Source organism: Taudactylus pleione, unplaced genomic scaffold (genome assembly GCF_031769625.1).
Source record: "Taudactylus pleione unplaced genomic scaffold, aTauple2 ptg000428l, whole genome shotgun sequence".
NCBI classification, from domain to species: Eukaryota; Metazoa; Chordata; class Amphibia; order Anura; family Myobatrachidae; genus Taudactylus; species Taudactylus pleione.
In genome coordinates, this window is record NW_028284830.1 from 2,507,360 (window position 1) to 2,534,287 (window position 26,928).

General features: G+C 48.1%; 1 protein-coding gene across 1 annotated transcript in view; it reads right to left on the reverse strand.

Annotated features, from left to right (window-relative positions):
* The window catches only part of TMEM125 (transmembrane protein 125), a 52,006-nt gene extending 26,914 nt beyond the window's left edge, over positions 1-25,092 (reverse strand). The window contains exon 1 of the mRNA XM_088447294.1: positions 25,010-25,092. The gene's annotated coding sequence lies outside the window, so the exon portion shown is untranslated. The remainder of the gene's footprint in view (positions 1-25,009) is intronic.
* Between the last annotated feature and the right edge of the window lie 1,836 nt (positions 25,093-26,928).

Genomic DNA, 26,928 nt, shown 5'->3' on the forward strand with positions numbered 1-26,928 from the left:
GAGTGTACTTTGGGGGTTACAGCACCCTTTAACGGTCAAGCCAGCCGGCCCTTTACTTATGACACAGGCGCACGCTTGGCACTACTTTGTTGATGCACGTGCGGCTACTGCGCACACAATTCACAAACACAGAAAATAATTTTTTTTTTGGTTTGGACTGGAGTGTACTTTCGGGGGTTACAGCACCCTTAACGGTCAAGCCAGCCGGCCCTTTACTTATGACACAGGCGCACGCTTGGCACTACTTTGTTGATGCACGTGCGGCTACTGCGCACACAATTCACAAACACAGAAAATAATTTTTTTTTGGTTTGGACTGGAGTGTACTTTCGGGGGTTACAGCACCCTTTAACGGTCAAGCCAGCCGGCCCTTTACTTATGACACAGGCGCACGCTTGGCACTACTTTGTTGATGCCCGTGCGGCTACTGCACACACAATTCACAAACACAGAAAATATATTATTTTTTTAGCACTTGGGGGGAGCACCCCTGATGGACAGAGCACCCCCTGGACAACACTACAGCACCTCTTTAGGACTGGGACACTGCACAGGACTTTGGAGTGGACACAGCCCCTATGGAGAACTGACTGCACAACACAGTCCAGCTAGCCCCTATGGACTTTGAAGTAGTGGACACAGCCCCTATTAACAACAGCAGCACAGCACAACACAGCCAGCCCCTATGGACTTTGAAGTAGTGGACAACAGCAGCACTACACTACACTACACTACACAGCCCTAACTCCCACCCTCCCTCTTCACTGTCCACAGCCGAGTGAGAAAATGGCGCCGACGTGGGTACCTTATATAGGATCCAAAACCCGCGAGACTCGGAAGGCGGGATGATGACGTTTTGCCTCGATTTCAGATCCGAGTCAGGCGGGAAAAGTCGAGCCTGATTCGGATCGGACTCGGATCGGGGGGGCTCGGGGGGGTTCGGATTTCAGAAATCCGAACCCGCTCACCCCTACTGCGCACACAATTCACAAACACAGAAAATAATTTTTTTTTGGTTTGGACTGGAGTGTACTTTCGGGGGTTACAGCACCCTTTAACGGTCAAGCCAGCCGGCCCTTTACTTATGACAGAGGCGCACGCTTGGCACTACTTTGTTGATGCACGTGCGGCTACTGCGCACACAATTCACAAACACAGAAAATATTTTTTTTTTGGTTTGGACTGGAGTGTACTTTGGGGGTTACAGCACCCTTTAACGGTCAAGCCAGCCGGCCCTTTACTTATGACACAGGCGCACGCTTGGCACTACTTTGTTGATGCACGTGCGGCTACTGCGCACACAATTCACAAACACAGAAAATAATTTTTTTTTTGGTTTGGACTGGAGTGTACTTTCGGGGGTTACAGCACCCTTAACGGTCAAGCCAGCCGGCCCTTTACTTATGACACAGGCGCACGCTTGGCACTACTTTGTTGATGCACGTGCGGCTACTGCGCACACAATTCACAAACACAGAAAATAATTTTTTTTTTGGTTTGGACTGGAGTGTACTTTCGGGGGTTACAGCACCCTTAACGGTCAAGCCAGCCGGCCCTTTACTTATGACACAGGCGCACGCTTGGCACTACTTTGTTGATGCACGTGCGGCTACTGCGCACACAATTCACAAACACAGAAAATAATTTTTTTTTTGGTTTGGACTGGAGTGTACTTTCGGGGGTTACAGCACCCTTAACGGTCAAGCCAGCCGGCCCTTTACTTATGACACAGGCGCACGCTTGGCACTACTTTGTTGATGCACGTGCGGCTACTGCGCACACAATTCACAAACACAGAAAATAATTTTTTTTTTGGTTTGGACTGGAGTGTACTTTCGGGGGTTACAGCACCCTTAACGGTCAAGCCAGCCAGCCCTTTACTTATGACACAGGCGCACGCTTGGCACTACTTTGTTGATGCACGTGCGGCTACTGCGCACACAATTCACAAACACAGAAAATAATTTTTTTTTGGTTTGGACTGGAGTGTACTTTCGGGGGTTACAGCACCCTTTAACGGTCAAGCCAGCCGGCCCTTTACTTATGACACAGGCGCACGCTTGGCACTACTTTGTTGATGCACGTGCGGCTACTGCGCACACAATTCACAAACACAGAAAATATATTATTTTTTTAGCACTTGGGGGGAGCACCCCTGATGGACAGAGCACCCCCTGGACAACACTACAGCACCCCTTTAGGTCTGGGACACTGCACAGGACTTTGGAGTGGACACAGCCCCTATGGAGAACTGACTGCACAACACAGTCCAGCCAGCCCCTATGGACTTTGAAGTGGTGGACACAGCCCCTATTAACAACAGCAGCACAGCACAACACAGCCAGCCCCTATGGACTTTGAAGTAGTGGACAACAGCAGCACTACACTACACTACACTACACTACACTACACAGCCCTAACTCCCACCCTCCCTCTTCACTGTCCACAGCCGAGTGAGAAAATGGCGCCGACGCGGGTACCTTATATAGGATCCAAAACCCGCGAGACTCGGAAGGCGGGATGATGACGTTTTGCCTCGATTTCAGATCCGAGTCAGGCCGGAAAAGTCGAGCCTGACTCGGATCGGACTCGGATCGGGGGGGCTCGGGGGGGTTCGGATTTCAGAAATCCGAACCCGCTCACCCCTAATTCAAATGGATCATTAGTATAATTTCCCTGCATTGGTTATAGGGCACAATGATCCCTATGGTTACATGCATTTTCTGAGAAGTATCAGTGTGTTTTCATCAACAAATAGATCTTACTGACTGCTTTGTGGCTCATTTACATTAGGATGTAAGTCAGTATTATGACACGCCTCTCAGATGTAGCAGTACAGTCCACTTTACCGCTGCGCTCATAGGTGCTGCTATCACAGTCTCCCTGAAATGCTTTTTTAAAAGTAGGCAGGTATGTGTTGTGCGCATTCACGTACGACATCGTTGTGACTTTGATCGTGGGCGTATCACCATGGAGACTGGGAGGGTGACCTAAAGTCATCGCAAAAAGAATAGGTGGCATGGGCGTGTTATGGGAGTGTCATGGGGTGTTTTGGCACGCGGCTATAATCTCTTTTGCAGCACCGCAGCCACAGTGGCCATATATTGATAAAGTTACAAGGTAGACTGTGTTTCTTTAATAGTGGGATTTCAATTCATAATTTAAAACTACAGTTTAAAATAGATTTCATTTATTTAAGAAATGTTCAAAATCTGTCATGTGGCAAAGGGAGTATTTAGGGCATATGTGACAAGAGCAGGTATCTGGGGTTGTATAATATGTCCAAAGAAGACAAGCATCATGTATAACAGGACCATGCAACCCTCAACATGGCCTTACGGACAACCCAGGTCTCAGATGTTCTCATATCACACAGACACTTTCTATAAGGGCTCCTTACTCTTTTGTGCCCAGTTAAAGGACATTTTACCCCAGTTTGGCGGTTGTGTGTTCTGTACTCGTCTAATTAGGAGAAAAATCTTCTATTTTATTTAATAGTGGACAGCGGTGAGCACAGATCTGCAAAGCCGATGGGCAAAATGTACACTTCAGTAAGATATCCCCTTAATATGCATCTGGTGTCCTACGCTCATCTGTGACTGCCCTGTTCATCCGCTAGTACCAACGTGGCACCGTAACTCTGCTCCGATCACCCACCTCCTGTTCAGCTCCTTATTTCCTCCGCTCACCCATCCTGAAGTGTACTTGGGTGAGTGACGTCAGTGAGTGCAGAATGTTTATGGCCTGGGCTCTGCACTTTGATCCTTGTGTTCTACGTTTATACGCAAACTGTCACCTTATTATTATTCCTGGTTATTTCCGTGTGCAGCTAGTAGCAGTGTGAGCTCCTTTGGGCAGGATTAGTTGCTGCTACACCTCTCATGTATTTATTATGTAGACTTTGTATTATTTTGCAAAGTGCTGGCTATGGAATGGTACTATATACAGTAAACAAACGTCTACATACACATTGATACATACATACCTACCTGTCTGCTTACATACATACACAAATATATACACATATCTGCCTGACTGCCTACATACATGCATGTATACACACATACTTACATACATAAACAAATATTTACATACCCATATAAATATATAAACATTTTTTAGTTTAAACTCTGTAATAGCAGCTACCAGGTTTCCATAAGTATGACAGATAGTGTAGGACCTGCAGAGAAATGGGGTCCCGTGATGTGGGCTGCAGGCTTAAATGCATTGATCAATCCATGAACCAAAACCCCATTATTTATGTATTATGGTGAGTGATTTAACAATGGTGAGTGCTGAGTTTTCTGTTTTTATTTATTTAAGCAATGTGGTCACAAGCCACTTGCACCCCAGGCCATACTTGCCGACAATCTGGCTGCCTCTTTCGGGAGGAGGCAGCCAGCTCGGCACAGCGGTGAGGAGAGGGGGGGGGCTGGGGGAGGGGGAGAGGGCGTCACCTGTTTTCAGGGGCGGAACAGGGGGGCGTGTCCGCGTCATCGTGTCATCGCGGCCTCGCCCCCGCTACGCAACGCATATATTATCGGTGTTGTGTAGCCGGGGGCGGGGCCACAATGACGTAATTCAGCGCGAATTGTGTCATCAGCTTACCCGACCTAGCCACTTTGACCAGGTAAGTGGTGATGCCGGTGGGGGTGGAGCGGATGCAAGTGGGGGGTGCATTCTTCCCCCATTTGGAAAAGCCTAATACTTATGTTAAAGTTCTTTATGTAGATTTTAGTTAAGTGTTCAATACCATCTTCCCAACTGCTCTAATAGGTAAATTACTGAATTTGGGAATTTCACCTACTTTATGTAATTCGATTTTAGATTTTGTAATTAATAGACCGCAACAGGTTAAATTGGGAAATTTTAGGTCAAATGTTATTAGAATTAGTACTGGTACCCCTCAGGGGTGTGTTTTAAGGCCTATTTTATTCTCGCTCTTCTCATATATCTGTGTCCTCTTGTTTGAATCGAATTCCATTGTGAAATTTGCAGCCGATACCACAATAGTAGGTCTCATCTCTGACAGGGATTGAGCAGGCATATTGTGATGAGGTGGTGCACTTGGACAACTGGAGCGAGATTAATTGTTAAAAAATATAAAGAAATAATCATTGACTCTAGGAGGACGAATGGGTCTATGCTATTGCCACTAACTATTGATAATTTGGAGGCTGAGAGGGTAATAGATTTTAAATTATTGGGAATTACTATTTCTGCCGATGTATCTTGGCATTCTAATATTTTGGCCATGGTAAACCAATGCTGATTCCTTCAGGCTGGGACCGATATCCACTGCGGTTCCTCCATCTCCGACAGCAGCTGCAGCCCCCATAGGTTTCTATGTGGTAACGGATTCTGCAGCTCCATCTGAAGATGGCGTTGTGTTGCTGTAGTAACCACGCATGCATTGTCTGTAGACGGTGGATGCGCAGGAGCCCGGCACAGGAGTGAGGACACCGTCTCTTCACTCCAAGCACATTGCAGGGATGGGTTCCTATCAGAGCCCCTGTCTATGCGGGTGATCTTTCATACATCCTGGCATTATGATCGCAGGCTGCAATAGGATCATGGGCGTTAATATCGTGCCCAGATCTCATTGCAAAAAGCGATTATTGATAAATGGGCCCCTTATACATGCAGACTAGGTAATTCTGTGCAATTAGTGCCCCAGCAAAAAGGTATGGGAGCGTGAGAAGTAATTCCAACCTCACTCACACTTACAGGATGAATGATTGCAAGTCGGACATAGATAATTGGAAAACGTCTTCTTTGAACTCAGAATAGAAAGCAAAATATGGCACAATAGAGAAATTCTATCGAACTCTTTCTCTGTATTTTTGGGCAAATGTGTATAAATGGAGTTAGGTATAAAATACCGGCGGGTGAACATAGGCTGGTAAGTACCCTATCCCTACCCTCTCTCAACCCTAACCCTCCTTTAGTGGTGCCTAACCCTACTCACCCCGGGGATGGGGGGGCCTAACCCTGACCTCCCCCCAATGGTGCCTATAAATATGTGTTATTGAGAAGGTTATTGCGAGTTTTTTAAAGTGTATTGAGGTAATTGAAAAAACTTATTTTTTATAGTTATAGCTAAAGAGGTGCTGCAGCAGTTAGGATAACAAAGCCTATATTATTTCCTATTTATTACCATATTGCTCGCTACTATCTTGTATCTGTCATATTTATTTTGTGTTGATTTGACTGTTATTTATATGGTGATCATTATTTTCTCCATTGTAACCACCCCTAGACTCACGTCCTCTTACACCCCCTTTAATAAATCTACTAGATTATACTATTTATCATGGCATGTCATGTTACTGTGTGTATGGGACCAGCCTCTCTGCTGCAGCCTGAGGTGGATAAGCTCGTGTAGTCATTGCTGGAGAAGAAGGAAGATCCACTTGAGCTGCTGTCTCCAGGCGCCCGGCTTGGGTGAAGGGCGTGACCTAATCGCAGGAGGCGTAGCCACGCCCCCCTGTGAGCCCCCCAGCCCGGCGCACAGCCAGTGGCCCAGGAGACTGCTGCGGCTGCTGATGTTAGAGGGGGTGGTGGGGGGGCAGCACCAGATCCGGGCCCCACCTGGCCCCTCCAGAAAGCCTGAGCCCAGATAATTAGTACCTTCCACCTCTCAGTGCCCCTGGCTGTCTCAGCTGTAAGGTACCATCTATACCTAACTTATCTGTGCCCACACCAACACCCTTTTACATGTATTCACATGTTCCCTTATGTACTGTTTCACAACAGATCTGATCTCAGTCGCTACCACTGAGCTATATATAGACTCTCTTGGATTCGCGGATTTCCTGGTTGCACATACAGTATAAGGAAGTAATTGTTCAGAAATAATTGTTTGATGGGTTTTTTTTTTCAGGGTTTAGAAATGTGTTTGGCTCCAAGTGGCTAAAAAAGCTTTTTTCATTATTGAAATATTTACATTGTCTATAGAGTCAAAATATTTAGGAGTAACAAATTGAGGCTGAAAGGTGAACTCTCACTAGTTGTCTTTGTAGGTTGTGTAAAACACAATACATTTCGTATTATATTAATTGATTTGTTTTATTGTCTGGACCTGTTAAATATATATATGTTTTATAAACAGACAGTACATACTGTATTACATATGGAATTCTAAAATGTTTCAAGAACCGAAATGTCTATTTTTTCACTGTTAGTAAATTTACTGTGAGTTGACATAGGTATAGCCAGGGGCACCGAGAGGCCTACAGATTACCTGGGCTTGGACCATGCCCCTCTGCAATGCTGCAATCAATCAAGACCCCCATTGTGCCCCTCAGCAGACATACACCCCAGTACCCGGTTTCAGCAGCCTTGGATGTGTAGTAGTGCATTTGATTTGCAGAACAGTGTAGCCGTGCTGGAATTTTATATAGATCACAATCTGAGCACCTGTACGTTAACCCTGGCCACTATATTTCACCCACAGACTAGCCCACACACCTAATCCTAAAATACTGAGCCTCATTTAAGACCCATGTACAGTGTAGGACTGGGTCATGAAGGGCCCACCGGGGGAATGCAGTGGTTGGGGCCCATGCTTAAGGGGTGTCGCCAGCCACCAGAGGGGCTTGGCTAACCAATAGGCAAATCTTGTTGTAGTTTCTATAGAAAGGAACGAAGCACCCATGTGGTAATATTCCTCCAGGTCACTGGTCATCTAATAGAGTAACAATGCATGATTTGAGGTCTGGAACCAGAGACAGACAGAGTAGGGGGGGGCCCTCAGGCAGTGCGGCCCACCGGGGATTTCCCCTGTACCCCTGTGGGCCAGTCCAATCCTGCCCATGTACTTTATTTTGGAGATAAGGTGAGATTTTTAAATAAAGTGGTTAGGTGTAAAGGAACACTAAGTTCCAAAGTTTAAAAATTCAGGTATGAACCATGCAGGTCAGATACACTGTTCAGCGTTACCCTGACATTCCACTACAGATCTGTTATATAAAGTATTATCAAGCCCACTCAATTAGAGACAACTGAATCTCCTCCCATACAGATGTGCCCACATACATCTATCCTCCGTGCGCTACAAGTCGCGCCACACATTACGCGGGAGCTCAGTGTGACTCTGTAGTACCGGGCATATTTTCGTGCATCTTTTTACCGTCAAATGGGTCTTATTTGCACAACGTTGCGAAAAGATAGCACAAGCAGCTTCTGCTGATTATTATGATATGCAGCATTCCTATGTTCTCTGAGCGAGTACGGGTGTATCTGCATGCTAAACGCTACGTTACAGTGTCAGTCAGGGCCGGCAACAGAGAACACGGGGCCTTGTACATACATTTTTTAAGGCCCCCCCATTCCTGGGCAAGAGGCAGTGGGTGAAGGGTAGGGGGTAAGAGAGGCCCCTGCAGGAGGGAGTAAAGGGACATCAAGGGAAAGGAGAGAGAGAGAGAGAGAGAGTTCAAATCCCGGCAGCGTCAGGCAGACAAATGAAGAGATCCCGGCAGCCCGACAGCACTGGAAATCCCGATCTTCCATAGGTGAGTACTTACTAACCTAACCTAACCCCCCCTTCCCCGCTGCCTAAACTTAAGTCCCCCGGGGGGGTGCCTAACCCTTACCTCCCCCTGGGGGTGCCTAACCCTAACGCTCCCTCCCCCTAGCCTAACCCTAACCCTCCTGGGGGGTTGCCTAACCCTAAGTCCCCCCGGGAACCCTAAACCTAACCCCCCCCTGCAGCTGTCCGTTCGCGGCGTCCGGCATCCCTTCAATCGGGATGCCGGTCGCCAGTCTCCCGGTGTTGGAAAAATGACAGGCGTCTAGATGTAGGCGCCTGTCATTTAACCCTCGCTGGGATAAAGCAGTCGGGAAGCTGGCTGTCGGGCTTACGTCAGCCGGCTTCCCGACTGCATCCCGAAAAACACACACACACAAACGCAATAGTAAGGAACTCACCTGTCGCCCACTTGCTATCTATGGCAAGCATCTGGTAGTGAAGGTGGAGACCAGGACAGCACATACAGTAGATAGCCCAGACTCGAAAACGAGGGCGGGGCTTAGTGGACCACCAGGTCCGTGGCTAAGCACCATGAAAATGGCGGAGAACCATCGATGCCAACACCATTTGCCATCAGAAGTAAACCATCGGTTTGTTAACTATTGATGGTCAATGGCCATCCTTACCCAGGGCCATAGAGAGCTGGCCCAGGGAAGGGGCAAGGCCTAATTGTGGGAGGCGTGACCACGCCACTTAAAAGAAAAAACTTTTTGCATTGCGGGGAGGGGGGGAGGCATCGTGAGCCCCTCAGCTTGGTGCAAATCCAGGGGGGAGGGCGCGATAAGATCAGTGTGATTGCTTTCCACCACAAGCAGAGGATACTGCTGCTTCTGCTGTTGTGCAGTCTCCCACTGCAGCCCAGCACACAGCAGCATGTGCTGGACTGCTGAAAGGCAAGAGGGGGTGTCAGGCCCAAGCCCCCGCCGGGCCCCTCCAACAAGCCTGGGCCTGGGTAATTAGTACCCGCCCCCTTGGCACCCCTGTACCTACCATTCCACACAATGCATTTTCCACAGATCCAAACTGTCAGTCTCCCTGTATTTGCTGTGTTAGAAAAGCACCTTCCTCCAAATATAGCAGCCTCCTGCTGAGGAATGAATTGTAATATTTTCACCAGTGTAATGTACATAGGGCCCTTACAAAGCTTTGCTACGGGACCCACAAATGTCTAGCTATGCCCAGGCACCATGCCATATTTAATGAACTATAAGCACCCCAGCAATTTCAGGTATGTTATTCAGCTAAGTAAAACACAGCCTTTGATATAGATTAACCTCATATAGTAGCTTTATTTTCTCGTTAAAGTTAGGAAAGTTAAGACTGTAAACTAACCACAGTTTTATCACAAACTCTAAACCAACATAAACCCTAAACCAACATTGATAACTACAATCCAGATTGCTGAGACTATTAGCATAATCATCCTGGATAGTCCTACCTGATCTCGCGGTAAGATACTGTATTCAGCTATAGACTAAAGGCCCCTACACACTAGACGATATTTTGAACGATTTAGCAGATTCCGACGCATTGAAACGACAAATTATTCAAATCGTCAAGTGCGTCCACACTATGGACCTGAATCAGAGCCGCTAGTTAGATGCGGTCGCTCGCATCCAGCTTATGCACATTTTTCAAAGTGACGCCATGGGAAGCGATCGCTCGCCAAAGCATAAGCACACCCACTTTGGCTGTGCGAGCGATCGCTCTGTGTATGCAGACACCCATTAGCGTATGTAGAGATGCCCACTAGCGCACGTCATCTCCAGGAAATGTATTAAAACATTGGTACATCGAGCACCATCGGTAGCGATCGCAGAGCTTGTGGTTGCCTTACCCTATTGCAAGCACTGCGAGGACTTCAGTGTAAAAAACAGGCATGTGACGTAAGCTATGACGCTGTCTGCTAATTATGCACGCCTTAAAAACGGTGTTGAAACACTGAGGCACGCCTGCGTTCGCACCTCCTCTCCCCGTTATTAGTGCCCTGCCCCTGTTACCACCCACAAGCGGCCTCTCCTGTCACTCATTTCACTGGGCTGTCTTTGCTGGGCGAGCAAGCGGCCTGCGATCGCACAGAGTAGTTCGCACACGCGCAGAACGAAGCGTGCGCATGCGCAAACCATTGGGCCGCTTGCGAGCGCACAGCGCTAGCGAGCGGCTCTGAATCAGGTCCTATGCGCGCTCCCGCTGCGTCGTTTGTCGCTTCTTCTGAATTTGCAGTAGTTTCTAATTCCTCCATGAAGGGGGAGTGGCGTCATTATAATGGGCGTGGTCTAACAGTAAGGGGTTTGGTCTCAAATAAAAAGAGCACAAAATGTCAGCTGCTGAGCCAAGGGGTGGCTAACCAGTCAGAGGCAAAGAGTCAAAAAATATCTGTAGTCAAGTTAGAGTGAACAGCATGCCCACGCCTTTGATATGACATTTGTAGGAGTCACCTTGTGTCACACCCCCATTTTTTGTTCACGCTGGGGGTGAGCCCAGCACATTGAAAACACAAGTCAGATCGAAATAAAATACACTGAAATTAGGGGTGTGCACCGGCCACTTTTCGTGTTTTGTGTTTTGGTTTTGGATCTGGATCTTTCTTCGTGTTTTGGATCTGGATTGGTTTTGCCAAAACCACCCTTCCGTGTTTTGGGTTCTGGGTTTTGTGTTTTGGATCTGTATTTTTTTGAAAAAAAGCATAAAAACAGCTAAAATCACAGAATTTGTAGGTTTTTCTGCTCCTATGCTATTATTAACCTCAATAACCTTAATTTCCACTCATTTCCAGTCTATTCTGAACACCTCACACCTCACAATAGTGTTTTTATGTCCAAAAGGTTGCACCGAGGTAGCTGGATGACTATGCTAAGCGACACGAGTGGGCGGCACAAACACGTGACCCATCTAGGAGTGACACTGCAGTGGCAGACAGGACGGCAGTTAGAAAAACTAGGCCCCAAACTGTACATAATGAAAAGAAAAAAAAGAGGTGCAAGATGGAATTGTCCTTGGGCCCTCCCACCCACCCTTATGTTGTATAAACAGGACATGCACACTTTAACAAATCAATCATTTCTGCGCCAGGGTCTGCCACACAACTGTGGCTGAAATGATTGGTTCGTTTGGGCCCCCACAAAACAAGCTGGCAATTAATGTGTCCCTGCACAAACTGGCTCTACAGAGGCAAGATGTCATCCTCATCCTCCTCATCCACCGATTCCTCACCCTCTTCAGTGTGTACATCCTCATCCTCACAAAGTATTAACTCGTCCCCACTTGAATCCACCACCACAGGTCCCTCTGTACCTTCTGGAGGCTGGTCTCCCTGGAAGAGCTGATAATTCATTTTGATGAACATCATCTTCTCCACATTCTGTGGAAGCAACCTCCTACGCCTTTCGCTGACAAGGTTCCCGGCTGCACTAAACACTCTTTCGGAGTACACACTGGAGGGGGGGCAACTCAGGTAAAATAGAGCCAGTTTGTACAGGGGCCTCCAAATTGCCTCTTTTTCCTGCCAGTACAGGTATGGACTGTCTGACATGCCTACTTGGATGCTGTCACCGATGTAATCCTCCACCATTCTGTCAATGGTGACAGTATCATATGCAGTGACAGTAGACATGTCAGAAATTGTTGCCAGGTCCTTCAGTCCGGACCAGATGTCCAAACTTGGTCCTGCCTGCCCTGCATCACCGCCAGCGGGTTGCTTAGGATACCTAAGTTTTTTCCTGGCAGCCCCAGTTGCGGGAGAAAATGAAGAAGGAGCCGTTGACGTGTCACGTTCCGCTTCAGCTGACAGTGTGTTCACCAGCAGGTCTTTGCACCTCTGCAGGCTTGTGTCGGCCGGAAAGAGAGACACCACATAGGCTTTAAACCTAGGATCGAGCACGGTGGCCAAAATGTAGTGGTCTGATTTCAACAGATTGACCACCCTGGAATCCTGGCAAAGCGAATGAAGGGCTTCATCCACAAGTCCCACATGCCGAGCGGAATCGCTCCGTCTTAGCTCCTCCTTCACTTTCTCCAGCTGCTTCTGCAAAAGCCTGATGAGGGGAATGACCTGACTCAAGCTGGCAGTGTCTGAACTGACTTCACGTGTGGCAAGTTCGAAGGGCTGGAGAACCTTGCACAACACGGAAATCATTCTCCACTGCGCTTGAGTCAGGTGCATACCCCTTCCTTTGCCTATGTCATAGGTGGATGTATAGGCTTGTATGGCCTTTTGCTGCTCCTCCATCCTCTGAAGCATATAGAGGGTTGAGTTCCACCGCGTCACAACCTCTTGCTTCAGGTGATGGCGGGGCAGGTTCAAGAGTGTTTGCTGGTGCTCCAGTCTTCGGCACGCAGTCGCTGAATGGCGAAAGTGGCCAGAAATTTTTCGGGCCACCCAAAGCGTCTCCTGCACGCCCCTGTCACTTTTCAGAAAATTCTGCACCACCAAGTTTATTGTGTGAGCAAAACATGGGACGTGCTGGAATTTGCCCAGATGTAATGCCCGCACAATATTGGTGGCGTTGTCAGATATCACAAATCCCCAGGAGAGTCTAAGTGGGGTAAGCCACTGGGCGATGATTTCCCTCAGTTTCTCTAAGAGGTTGTCGGCGGTCTGCCTCTTACTGAAACCGGTGATACACAGCGTAGCCTGTCTTGTAACGAGCTGGCGTTTCTGAGATGCTGCTACTGGTGACGCTGCTGCTGTTGCTGCGTAAGGTGATACATCTACCCAGTGGGCTGTCACAGTCATATAGTCCTTAGTCTGCCCTGTTCCACTTGTCCACATGTCCGTGGTTAAGTGGACATTGTGTACAACGGCATTTTTCAGGACACTGAGGACACTTTTTCTGACGTTTCTGTACAGTCTCGGTATCGCCTGCCTAGTGAAGTGGAATCTAGACGGGATTTGGAACCGGGGACACACTACCTCCATCAATTGTCTAAATCCCACTGCACTAATGGCAGATACCGGATGCACGTCTAACACCAACATAGCAGTCAAGGCCTCAGTTATACGTTTTGCTTCAGGATGACTGCTGTCGTACTTCATCCTCCTCGCTAAGGACTGTTGAAGGGTCAATTGTTTAGTAAAAGTAGTGGTGTTCCTACTTCCTCTCTGGGATGATGAACGACTCCCAGCAGCAGCAACAGCAGCAGCGGCAGCAGTAGGCGTAGCAATGCAGGATCCTCCGGAGGAATCCCGGATAGGAGAGTCAGTCATGCCAGTGACATGGCCTGCAGGACTACTTCCGATCCTGACTAAGGAGGAAATTGACGAGGAGGGAGTTGACGGTGTGGTTTGCAGGCGCTTGGATACAACAGGACAACGGGATTTAGGTGTCCCTGGACTGCTTACGGTCTTAGCCAAAGTTTCTGAACTTGACAGTAACTTTTTATGAACGCGCTGCAGGTGCCGTATAAGGGAGGATGTTCCTAGGTGGTTGACGTCCCTACCCCTACTTATTTCACCTTTACATATGGTACATATGGCAAGACAGTCGTTGTCCGGATTTGGATAGAAATATTGCCAGACCAAAGAGGTGGAATGTTTGGTCTTCTGCCCAGGCATGACCGTGATGGGCTTTTTCATCCCACGGACAACAACTGTCTCCCCCGGAGCCTGATTTAAACAAACCACATCACCATCAGAATCCTCCTCGCCAACTTCCTCCTCAGCGCCAGCTACACCAGTATCCTCATCCTGTTGTACTTCAACAGTGACATCTTCAATTTGCATATCAGCAAGTGGACTGTGGGTGCTCCTTTCAGCACTTGCAGGGGGCGTGCAAATGGTGGAAAGAGCCACCTCTTCCCGTCCAGTGCTGGGAAGGTCAGGCATCGCAACCACCACCACACTTGGACTCTCCTTGGGGATTTGTGATATCTTCTTAGAAAGCACAGTTCTTCGCTGTGCTTTTGCCAGCTTAACTCTTTTGATTTTTTTAGTGGGAGGAGGGCTTCCATCGTCATGTGAAGCTGAACCACTAGTCATGAACATACTAGGGATTGACCTTAGCCGTTCCTTGCCACTCCGTGTCGTAAATGGCATATTGGCAAGTTTACGTTTCTCTTCAGCTGATTTAAATGTCTTTTTCAAGGTCATTTTCCTGAACTTTGCCATTTGGGATTGTATGTGCCCTCTACTATGACATTGGGCATCGGCCTTGGCAGACGACGTTGATGGCATGTTATTGTCTATGTCATGACTAGTGGCAGCAGCTTCAGCACTAGGAGGAAGTGGTTCTTGATCTTTCTCTATTTTATTTTTATCGGAGAAAGTTTGGTCCTCCATTTATGTTATATCAATTTGATATATACGTGCGGCTAAACACAGAAAATAATTTTTTTTTTGGTTTGGACTGGAGTGTACTTTCGGGGGTTACAGCACCCTTAACGGTCAAGCCAGCCGGCCCTTTACTTATGACACAGGCGCACGCTTGGCACTACTTTGTTGATGCACGTGCGGCTACTGCGCACACAATTCACAAACACAGAAAATAATTTTTTTTTTGGTTTGGACTGGAGTGTACTTTGGGGGTTACAGCACCCTTTAACGGTCAAGCCAGCCGGCCCTTTACTTATGACACAGGCGCACGCTTGGCACTACTTTGTTGATGCACGTGCGGCTACTGCGCACACAATTCACAAACACAGAAAATAATTTTTTTTTTGGTTTGGACTGGAGTGTACTTTGGGGGTTACAGCACCCTTTAACGGTCAAGCCAGCCGGCCCTTTACTTATGACACAGGCGCACGCTTGGCACTACTTTGTTGATGCACGTGCGGCTACTGCGCACACAATTCACAAACACAGAAAATAATTTTTTTTTTGGTTTGGACTGGAGTGTACTTTGGGGGTTACAGCACCCTTTAACGGTCAAGCCAGCCGGCCCTTTACTTATGACACAGGCGCACGCTTGGCACTACTTTGTTGATGCACGTGCGGCTACTGCGCACACAATTCACAAACACAGAAAATTATTTTTTTTTTGGTTTGGACTGGAGTGTACTTTCGGGGGTTACAGCACCCTTAACGGTCAAGCCAGCCGGCCCTTTACTTATGACACAGGCGCACGCTTGGCACTACTTTGTTGATGCACGTGCGGCTACTGCGCACACAATTCACAAACACAGAAAATAATTTTTTTTTTGGTTTGGACTGGAGTGTACTTTCGGGGGTTACAGCACCCTTAACGGTCAAGCCAGCCGGTCCTTTACTTATGACACAGGCGCACGCTTGGCACTACTTTGTTGATGCACGTGCGGCTACTGCGCACACAATTCACAAACACAGAAAATATATTATTTTTTTAGCACTTGGGGGGAGCACCCCTGATGGACAGTGCACCCCCTGGACAACACTACAGCACCCCTTTCGGACTGGGACACTGCACAGGACTTTGAAGTGGACACAGCCCCTATGGAGAACTGACTGCACAACACTGTCCAGCTAGCCCCTATGGACTTTGAAGTTGTGGACACAGCCCCTATTAACAACAGCAGCACAGCACAACACAGCCAGCCCCTATGGACTTTGAAGTAGTGGACAACAGCAGCACTACACTACACTACACTACACAGCCCTAACTCCCACCCTCCCTCTTCACTGTCCACAGCCGAGTGAGAAAATGGCGCCGACGTGGGTACCTTATATAGGATCCAAAGTCCTGTGCAGTGTCCCAGTCCTAAAGAGGTGCTGTAGTGTTGTCCAGGGGGTGCTCTGTCCATCAGGGGTGCTCCCCCCAAGTGCTAAAAAAATAATATATTTTCTGTGTTTGTGAATTGTGTGCGCAGTAGCCGCACGTGCATCAACAAAGTAGTGCCAAGCGTGCGCCTGTGTCATAAGTAAAGGGCCGGCTGGCTTGACCGTTAAAGGGTGCTGTAACCCCCAAAGTACACTCCAGTCCAAACAAAAAAAAAATTATTTTCTGTGTTTGTGAATTGTGTGCGCAGTAGCCGCACGTGCATCAACAAAGTAGTGCCAAGCGTGCGCCTGTGTCATAAGTAAAGGGCTGGCTGGCTTGACCGTTAAAGGGTGCTGTAACCCCCAAAGTACACTCCAGTCCAAACCAAAAAAAAAATTATTTTCTGTGTTTGTGAATTGTGTGCGCAGTAGCCGCACGTGCATCAACAAAGTAGTGCCAAGCGTGCGCCTGTGTCATAAGTAAAGAGCCGGCTGGCTTGACCGTTAAGGGTGCTGTAACCCCCGAAAGTACACTCCAGTCCAAACCAAAAAAAAAATTATTTTCTGTGTTTGTGAATTGTGTGCGCAGTAGCCGCACGTGCATCAACAAAGTAGTGCCAAGCGTGCGCCTGTGTCATAAGTAAAGGGCCGGCTGGCTTGACCGTTAAGGGTGCTGTAACCCCCGAAAGTACACTCCAGTCCAAACCAAAAAAAAAATTATTTTCTGTGTTTGTGAATTGTGTGCGCAGTAGCCGCACGTGCATCAACAAAGTAGTGCCAAGCGTGCGCCTGTGTCATAAGTAAGGGGCCGGCTGGCTTGACCGTTAAGGGTGCTGTAACCCCCGAAAGTACACTCCAGTCCAAACCAAAAAAAAAAATATTTTCTGTGTTTGTGAATTGTGTGCGCAGTAGCCGCACGTGCATCAACAAAGTAGTGCCAAGCGTGCGCCTGTGTCCTAAGTAAAGGTCCGGCTGGCTTGACCGTTAAAGGGTGCTGTAACCCCCAAAGTACACTCCAGTCCAAACCAAAAAAAAAATTATTTTCTGTGTTTGTGAATTGTGTGCGCAGTAGCCGCATGTGCATCAACAAAGTAGTGCCAAGCGTGCGCCTGTGTCATAAGTAAAGGGCCGGCTGGCTTGACCGTTAAGGGTGCTGTAACCCCCGAAAGTACACTCCAGTCCAAACCAAAAAAAAAATTATTTTCTGTGTTTGTGAATTGTGTGCGCAGTAGCCGCACGTGCATCAACAAAGTAGTGCCAAGCGTGCGCCTGTGTCATAAGTAAAGGGCCGGCTGGCTTGACCATTAAAGGGTGCTGTAACCCCCAAAGTATACTCCAGTCCAAACCAAAAAAAAAAATATTTTCTGTGTTTAGCCGCACGTATATATCAAATCGATATAACATAAATGGAGGACCAAACTTTCTCCGATAAAAATAAAATAGAGAAAGATCAAGAACCACTTCCTCCTAGTGCTGAAGCTGCTGCCACTAGTCATGACATAGACGATAACATGCCATCAACGTCGTCTGCCAAGGCCGATGCCCAATGTCATAGTAGAGGGCACATACAATCCCAAATGGCAAAGTTCAGGAAAATGACCTTGAAAAAGACATTTAAATCAGCTGAAGAGAAACGTAAACTTGCCAATATGCCATTTACGACACGGAGTGGCAAGGAACGGCTAAGGTCGATCCCTAGTATGTTCATGACTAGTGGTTCAGCTTCACATGACGATGGAAGCCCTCCTCCCACTAAAAAAATCAAAAGAGTTAAGCTGGCAAAAGCACAGCGAAGAACTGTGCTTTCTAAGAAGATATCACAAATCCCCAAGGAGAGTCCAAGTGTGGTGGTGGTTGCGATGCCTGACCTTCCCAGCACTGGACGGGAAGAGGTGGCTCTTTCCACCATTTGCACGCCCCCTGCAAGTGCTGAAAGGAGCACCCACAGTCCACTTGCTGATATGCAAATTGAAGATGTCACTGTTGAAGTACAACAGGATGAGGATACTGGTGTAGCTGGCGCTGAGGAGGAAGTTGGCGAGGAGGATTCTGATGGTGATGTGGTTTGTTTAAATCAGGCTCCGGGGGAGACAGTTGTTGTCCGTGGGATGAAAAAGCCCATCACGGTCATGCCTGGGCAGAAGACCAAACATTACACCTCTTTGGTCTGGCAATATTTCTATCCAAATCCGGACAACAACTGTCTTGCCATATGTACCATATGTAAAGGTGAAATAAGTAGGGGTAGGGACGTCAACCACCTAGGAACATCCTCCCTTATACGGCACCTGCAGCGCGTTCATAAAAAGTTACTGTCAAGTTCAGAAACTTTGGCTAAGACCGTAAGCAGTCCAGGGACACCTAAATCCCGTTGTCCTGTTGTATCCAAGCGCCTGCAAACCACACCGTCAACTCCCTCCTCGTCAATTTCCTCCTTAGTCAGGATCGGAAGTAGTCCTGCAGGCCATGTCACTGGCATGACTGACTCTCCTATCCGGGATTCCTCCGGAGGATCCTGCATTGCTACGCCTACTGCTGCCGCTGCTGCTGTTGCTGCTGCTGGGAGTCGTTCATCATCCCAGAGAGGAAGTAGGAACACCACTACTTTTACTAAACAATTGACCCTTCAACAGTCCTTAGCGAGGAGGATGAAGTACGACAGCAGTCATCCTGAAGCAAAACGTATAACTGAGGCCTTGACTGCTATGTTGGTGTTAGACGTGCATCCGGTATCCGCCATTAGTGCAGTGGGATTTAGACAATTGATGGAGGTAGTGTGTCCCCGGTTCCAAATCCCGTCTAGATTCCACTTCACTAGGCAGGCGATACCGAGACTGTACAGAAACGTCAGAAAAAGTGTCCTCAGTGTCCTGAAAAATGCCGTTGTACACAATGTCCACTTAACCACGGACATGTGGACAAGTGGAACAGGGCAGACTAAGGACTATATGACTGTGACAGCCCACTGGGTAGATGTATCACCTTGCGCAGCAACAGCAGCAGCGTCACCAGTAGCAGCATCTCAGAAATGCCAGCTCGTTACAAGGCAGGCTACGCTGTGTATCACCGGTTTCAGTAAGAGGCACACCGCCGACAACCTCTTAGAGAAACTGAGGGAAATCATCGCCCAGTGGCTTACCCCACTTAGACTCTCCTGGGGATTTGTGATATCTGACAACGCCACCAATATTGTGCGGGCATTACATCTGGGCAAATTCCAGCACGTCCCATGTTTTGCTCACACAATAAACTTGGTGGTGCAGAATTTTCTGAAAAGCGACAGGGGCGTGCAGGAGACGCTTTGGGTGGCCCGAAAAATTTCTGGCCACTTTCGCCTTTCAGCGACTGCGTGCCGAAGACTGGAGCGCCAGCAAACACTCTTGAACCTGCCCCGCCATCACCTGAAGCAAGAGGTTGTGACGCGGTGGAACTCAACCCTCTATATGCTTCAGAGGATGGAGGAGCAGCAAAAGGCCATACAAGCCTATACATCCACCTATGACATAGGCAAAGGAGGGGGTATGCACCTGACTCAAGCGCAGTGGAGAATGATTTCCGTGTTGTGCAAGGTTCTCCAGCCCTTCGAACTTGCCACACGTGAAGTCAGTTCAGACACTGCCAGCTTGAGTCAGGTCATTCCCCTCATCAGGCTTTTGCAGAAGCAGCTGGAGAAAGTGAAGGAGGAGCTAAGACGGAGCGATTCCGCTCGGCATGTGGGACTTGTGGATGAAGCCCTTCATTCGCTTTGCCAGGATTCCAGGGTGGTCAATCTGTTGAAATCAGACCACTACGTTTTGGCCACCGTGCTCGATCCTAGGTTTAAAGCCTATGTGGTGTCTCTCTTTCCGGCCGACACAAGCCTGCAGAGGTGCAAAGACCTGCTGGTGAACACACTGTCAGCTGAAGCGGAACGTGACACGTCAACGGCTCCTTCTTCATTTTCTCCTGCAACTGGGGCTGCCAGGAAAAAACTTAGGTATCCTAAGCAACCCGCTGGCGGTGATGCAGGGCAGGCAGGACCAAGTTTGGACATCTGGTCCGGACTGAAGGACCTGGCAACAATTTCTGACATGTCTACTGTCACTGCATATGATACTGTCACCATTGACAGAATGGTGGAGGATTACATCGGTGACAGCATCCAAGTAGGCATGGCAGACAGTCCATACCTGTACTGGCAGGAAAAAGAGGCAATTTGGAGGCCCCTGTACAAACTGGCTCTATTTTACCTGAGTTGCCCCCCCTCCAGTGTGTACTCCGAAAGAGTGTTTAGTGCAGCCGGGAACCTTGTCAGCGAAAGGCGTAGGAGGTTGCTTCCACAGAATGTGGAGAAGATGATGTTCATCAAAATGAATTATCAGCTCTTCCAGGGAGACCAGCCTCCAGAAGGTACAGAGGGACCTGTGGTGGTGGATTCAAGTGGGGACGAGTTAATACTTTGTGAGGATGAGGATGTACACACTGAAGAGGGTGAGGAATCGGTGGATGAGGAGGATGAGGATGACATCTTGTCTCCATAGAGCCAGTTTGTGCAGGGACACATTAATTGCCAGCTTGTTTTGTGGGGGCCCAAACGAACCAATCATTTCAGCCACAGTTGTGTGGCAGACCCTGGCGCTGAAATGATTGGTTTGTTAAAGTGTGCATGTCCTGTTTATACAACATAAGGGTGGGTGGGAGGGCCCAAGGACAATTCCATCTTGCACCTCTTTTTTTTCTTTGCATTATGTACAGTTTGGGGCCTAGTTTTTCAAACTGCCATCCTGTCTGCCACTGCAGTTTCACGCCTAGATGGGTCACGTGTTTGTGCCGCCCACTCGTGTCGCTTAGCATAGTCATCCAGCTACCTCGGTGCAACGTTTTGGACATAAAAACACTATTGTGAGGTGTGAGGTGTTCAGAATAGACTGGAAATGAGTGGAAATTAAGGTTATTGAGGTTAATAATAGCATAGGAGCAGAAAAACCTACAAATTCTGTGATTTTAGCTGTTTTTATGCTTTTTTAAAAAAAAATACAGATCCAAAACACAAAACCCAGAACCCAAAACACGGAAGGGTGGTTTTGGCAAAACCAATCCAGATCCAAAACACGAAGAAAGATCCAGATCCAAAACCAAAACACAAAACACGAAAAGTGGCCGGTGCACACCCCTACATAAAATACACTGAAATTAAGCCAGATCCACATAAAATACATTGAAAAAGCCAGAGCCACATAAAATATGTTTTATAAACCACATCCATATAAAATCATACTTACTGACATTCCTTCCCGGGAGAGGAAATGATTCTGGCCAGTTCGGGGGGGCAGGGCCTGGCTGTGGACTTAATTAGGCTCCGCCCAATTCTCAAGAAAGCCCGTAAGTCGCGGGTCCGCAGGAAGGAGGCAGTCTACACAACACGATTTGCATAATTTTGCCTCGCCCCCTCCCTACGGACCCGCAAATTCCCAATTAATCTCCCTATCATTCCCGCTTCACTAGGAAGTGGGCAAGATGCGGGAGATCTGCCTACACTTCTGGGTGCGGGGAGGCTCCCCGAATAATCTGGAGCCTCCCCCGACTTCCGGGAGTGTAGGCAAGTATGCATAAAATAAATTTTGAAATCCAGAACCACATAAAATACAGTACACTGAAAAAGCAAGATTCACATAATACACACTTCAGCTCCTCCATGTGTCACTCCAGCCCCGTCCCTTGCCATTCCAGCCCACACTCATGTATCATTGCAGCCCCCCCCATGCCACTGCAGCGGCCCCACATGTGTCACTCCTGCCACCCAAGTTATCTCAACAGCCCCACTCTGCACCCATAAGCATGAAAGCAGGCATCATCCCACCAGCTCTCAGGCTGCCACCCCCCCCCCACTGGCTCTCAGACCATAGTGCCCATTATGCTGTGCCCCCTGTAGTTGTCCCCATATGCAGTGCCCCCTATAGTTTTGCCCCTTATGCAGTGCCCCTTGTATTGGTGCCCCTTATGCAGTCCCCTGTATTTGTGCCCCTTATGCAGTGCCCCCTGTAGTTTTGCCCCATATGCAAAGCCCCCTAAAGTAGTGCCCCTCATACAATGCCCCCAAAAGTAGTGCCCCTTATGCAGTGCCCCCAGCCAAGTACTTACCTCGCAACGCTGATGCTGGCTCCCGTAGCGCCGCTGCCCATGACTCAATCTGACTAGATCCAGCAGGAGCGCAAGGCTGGCTCGTGCATCACTGGGAACACTGGACTCTGAAGCAATTAGAGGCCTCTTTAGCCTCCGATCACTTCAGAGGCCAGCATTTACAGTTCCAGGGAGCCGAATTACAAACTAGGGGTCGGAGGCGGAGTGCCCCATGCGCTTGCACAGGTAGCCCGCCCCTACAAACGGCGCTGACTAGATAATTTGCCCAGGACTTCAAGGGAAATCATTGACGACATCGCATCGTTTGCAAGTCGTCTAGTGTGTACCTAGCGTAAGAACCATGGTATAATTATTTTACAGTTGTTTTCTTTTTTTGGAGGTGGTGTGGCCACGCCTCCTGGCCACACCCTCTCCCCAGTACCCGATGCCCCACCTCCTGGATTTGGCCACACCCCCTCCCCAGTACCCGATGCCCCATTTAGCTCTCGGCAGCCCTGCAGGTGTTCAAGTTCTGTCCACACGCCCCAAACAAGCACGGAAGTTGGGCTACAAGCCCACGATAGTCCCATGACACTCCCACAAGACGTATATATCTGTTCTGTACGTTCGCACAGTTAATGCCCGGTACACGGACGGAGAGCAGCGGCCACCCATAGAGCCAAACATGCGCTCTGTAATCCTCCGTCAAGGTGCATATACAGTACAAAGTGCAGCGGGTGCAGAGTCTGCCATTGCTTTCTTCAGCATATGCGCAGCCTCCTGATAATCGCGGGTTTGCTTGAGCTTTTGGACCTTTTTATCAGCTCATAAATACACATTCTAATGAAAAGTATAAAACTCACAGTAATAAAAGCTGCTGTCAGGGAGTACAAGGGGTTATCAGATATAATATATCAGTACAGTCTACAGGCCTGATTCAGCAAGGATCACAACTGCTAATACGCACGCAATCGTATGCAGCGCAGTGCGTGTGCGCGAACCAGACACTGCATCGCAGTGAGTACCTAGATCCATCACAGTGTGATTCACGGGAAGTACCATTTGGGGGTGGTGATAGGGAGGGGGGGGAGGGGTTGGAGAAACGCAGGTGTGCCAGTGCGTTTGAATGCCGTTGTATGGGCGTGCATAAATTATCCACTGCGATGCTGTACACAGGGCTTGATTCAGACCCGCTCATGAACGCACAGCGCTCGCAAGCGGGTCGATGGTCCCCCACTGCGCTTGCGCTCGCCGAAGCCGCTATGGGTCTCGCACCAAAGCGGGGCAGCTGTCGATTGTGATCGACAGCTTGCCCTGTTTTGGAGGCGGGCAGGGGGGGGTGGCTGGCCAAACTGAGGCATTCCCGAAGGAACGCCTACCATTTGGGGGCGGCCCCACTGACATCACGAGTAATGTCAGTGGGTTAGCTTCTGGCTCTATTAGAGCCGAAAGCTCACTGGGGCTTGCGGGAACGAGACCCTACCACAAGGGTCTCGTCGCAAGCTCCGATGGTCACCCACAGCTTAGCGAGCAGCCAGGAGGCCGTCTTTAAAAAAAAACAGAGACGCCCTGATTCAGAGCGAGCGCTCTCAAAGAGCGTCCGGCTCTGAATCAGGCCCACAGTACTCATAGCGTGCGATGAGGTTAGCAATTCCTGTGTAAGGTCAGAGCTTGTGCAAGTGTGCGTGAGGCTGCGATGGTACTCGATGTTACCGATGGTTTTGCAGTCTTGTGTGTAAGGTAAAGTGGGCGTCCTTATGTTGTGCTGCGGCGGCATAGCGATGGCAATGGATCAGCATACTATCGCAGTGAGACTGTGTGCGTAATCGCTATTGCAATCGCAGTTGCGATCCGTAATAAATCAGGCCCTATGACCACAATGGAGTCTGCGATTAGTGTTTGTTAACAAGAACTGCGCCCTTGTCTAACAATCAATATCTCAGGAATTGTACTTGCACCGTTCCTTATTATCTGTATTTACACCTCTCTAGGGTTCAGTGACGTCGGTTTCCAGTACAACACCCATGTCCAATGGTCACAAAGACGTTCTTTATACTGTACAGTTGCCATGTAAATATACAGTAAGTATCTAATAAAAAGTTTTAGAAAAACTCAGATGGAAACTCAGATACTGTACATTAATTCAACAAAAGGCCCGAAATGCTAAATGCTTATGAAAGATTGTAAGCTTACGAGCAGGGCCATCCTACCTATATATCTGTCTGTTATTACCCAGTTTTGCTCTATTTGTGTTTCCAATTGTAAAGCGCAACGGAATATGCTGCGCTATATAAGAAACTGTTAGTACATAAATAAAAGTGACATTAGTAAGAAGAATTACGAGCAATCAAAGCAAAAAAATTGCTCTATATGTATTGCTGGAGGAACGTTTCATAGAAAATAAAAGTAAAATGTTCTTTGTTTATACAGAGTTGGTGCAAGAATATTGCTCCTGAGCTTCTCCAACATCGTATAGACCACTATAAATGTTCTTCCCTCCTGGCTGTATGCCACAGGCTTGGGGCAACCTGAGGCTCTCCAGCTGCTGTAGAACTACAAGTCACATCATGCCCACAAGTAGCTGCACAGATGGCCTGCCCCAGTATTCCCAATGCTTTGCCATGAAAGAGTTAACACTCTGTGGCATATACAATATGTATATATAGTTAACATTCTGTGGCATATATGACATGTAGTACACACTTTATTACCTGGAGACAGGTCTGTCCGGACCAGCACTGGGCTATGCACTGTAGGTGGGGAGCCACTTCCTGCCGCCTCCTCCGCAGTCACCTTTCTGCTGTACCGGATTCCCTGTACTTGTTTATTATTCACAGGTAGAAACACTATCTCTTCCTGCCTGGCCGTCTCTGCACTGATTGGCTGCAGTGACATGAGAAGGGCAGGTACATTACATGCAAGGTGAGCTCTCTGTTCCACCTGCTCATCCGTACAATGTGCACAGCAGAGAGACTCACTGTGTGCTGGCAACTTCTCACTAATAGTAAAGCTGCATACACACACAACAATTTTGTTACCAACGATTTTCTGTCAGATTATCTGTCAGATTTTTTAAAGTGTAATGAACGATTTTTTTGAACTACAAACGATTTTTGCATATTCCCTTAATGACAATCGTTGCGTTGACAAGTCTGACTGAACTACAAACTACAAACGTGAACGCGCATGAACGATGATCGTTCATTGTTTGACTCAGAAAGTTAACAATTTTTTCAAATGATTATCGTTAAACGATATCGTTTAACGATAATAGTTCAAATAATCGTGTGTGTGTATGCAGCTTTAACTCTTCCTTGTTATCTACTCTCTCTCTCCTCATCTCTCTCTCTCTCTCTCTCTCTCCTCATCTCTCTCTTGCTCTACATTTCTCTCTTCCCCATATTTCTGTCCCTCCCTAATTCCTCTCTCTCTCTCTCTCTCTCTCTCTCTCTCTCTCTCCTCCTCCCCTTCCACCCATATCTTTCTCTCTCTCTGGGCCTGATTCATCACTGATTGCAACTGCAAATGCAATAGCGATTACGCACGCAGTCTCTCTACGTTAGTATGCTAATCCATTGCCATCGCTATGCCACCGCAGCACTACATAAGGACGCCCAATTTACCTTACACACATCTGTAATGTGTAACAAGACTGCGAAAACATCGGTAACATCGACTTGGACAAAGTCAGACCTTACTCAGGAATTGCTGACTTCCACTCACGCTATCAGGTCTCAGGCTGCGTACGGCATCGCAGTGGATAATTTATGCACGCCCATACAACGGCGTTTGAACACACTGGCACGCCTGCGTTTCGTCGACCACCCCTCCATCACCACCCCTAAACGGCATTTCCTGTCAATCACTCTGCGATGGGTCTGCGTAGTCTCTGCGATCGCAGTCCCTATCGCAGTTGCTGGTTCGCGGACTGAGATGCATGCGCATACGCATAACGCAACAATCGGCTGATTGCATGCGTAATCGCAGTTGCGATCGCTAGTGAATCAGGCCCTCTGTCCCTTTTAGGGGGAGATTATGATGTATCAAACCTTCTAAAGAGGACAGGTAAGAGGACAGGTAAAGAGGACAGGTAAGAGGACAGGTAAAGACGACAGGTAAAGAGGACAGGTAAAGAGGACAGGAAAAGAGGACAGGTAAAGAGGACAAGTAAGAGGACAGGTAAAGAGGACAGGTAAAAGGACAGGTAAAAGGACAGGTAAGAGTACAGGTAAAGAGGACAGGTAAAGAGGACAGGTAAAGAGGGCAGGTAAGAGGACAGGTAAAGAGGACAGGTAAAGAGGGCAGGTAAGAGGACAGGTAAAGAGGACAGGTAAAGGGGACAGGTAAAGAGGACAGGTAAGAGGACAGGTAAAGAGGACAGGTAAAGAGGACAGGTAAGAGGACATGTAAAGAGGACAGGTAAGAGGACAGGTAAGAGGACAGGTAAAGAGGACAGGTAAAGAGGACAGGTAAAGAGGACAGGTAAGAGGACAGGTAAAGAGGACAGGCAAGAGGACAGGTAAAGAGGACAGGTAAAGAGGACAGGTAAGAGGTTTTCCATAGCAACCAATTAGATCCTAGTTATTTTATAGAATGTACTTGAAAAAATTAAAGCACTCTTTCCTTTTCT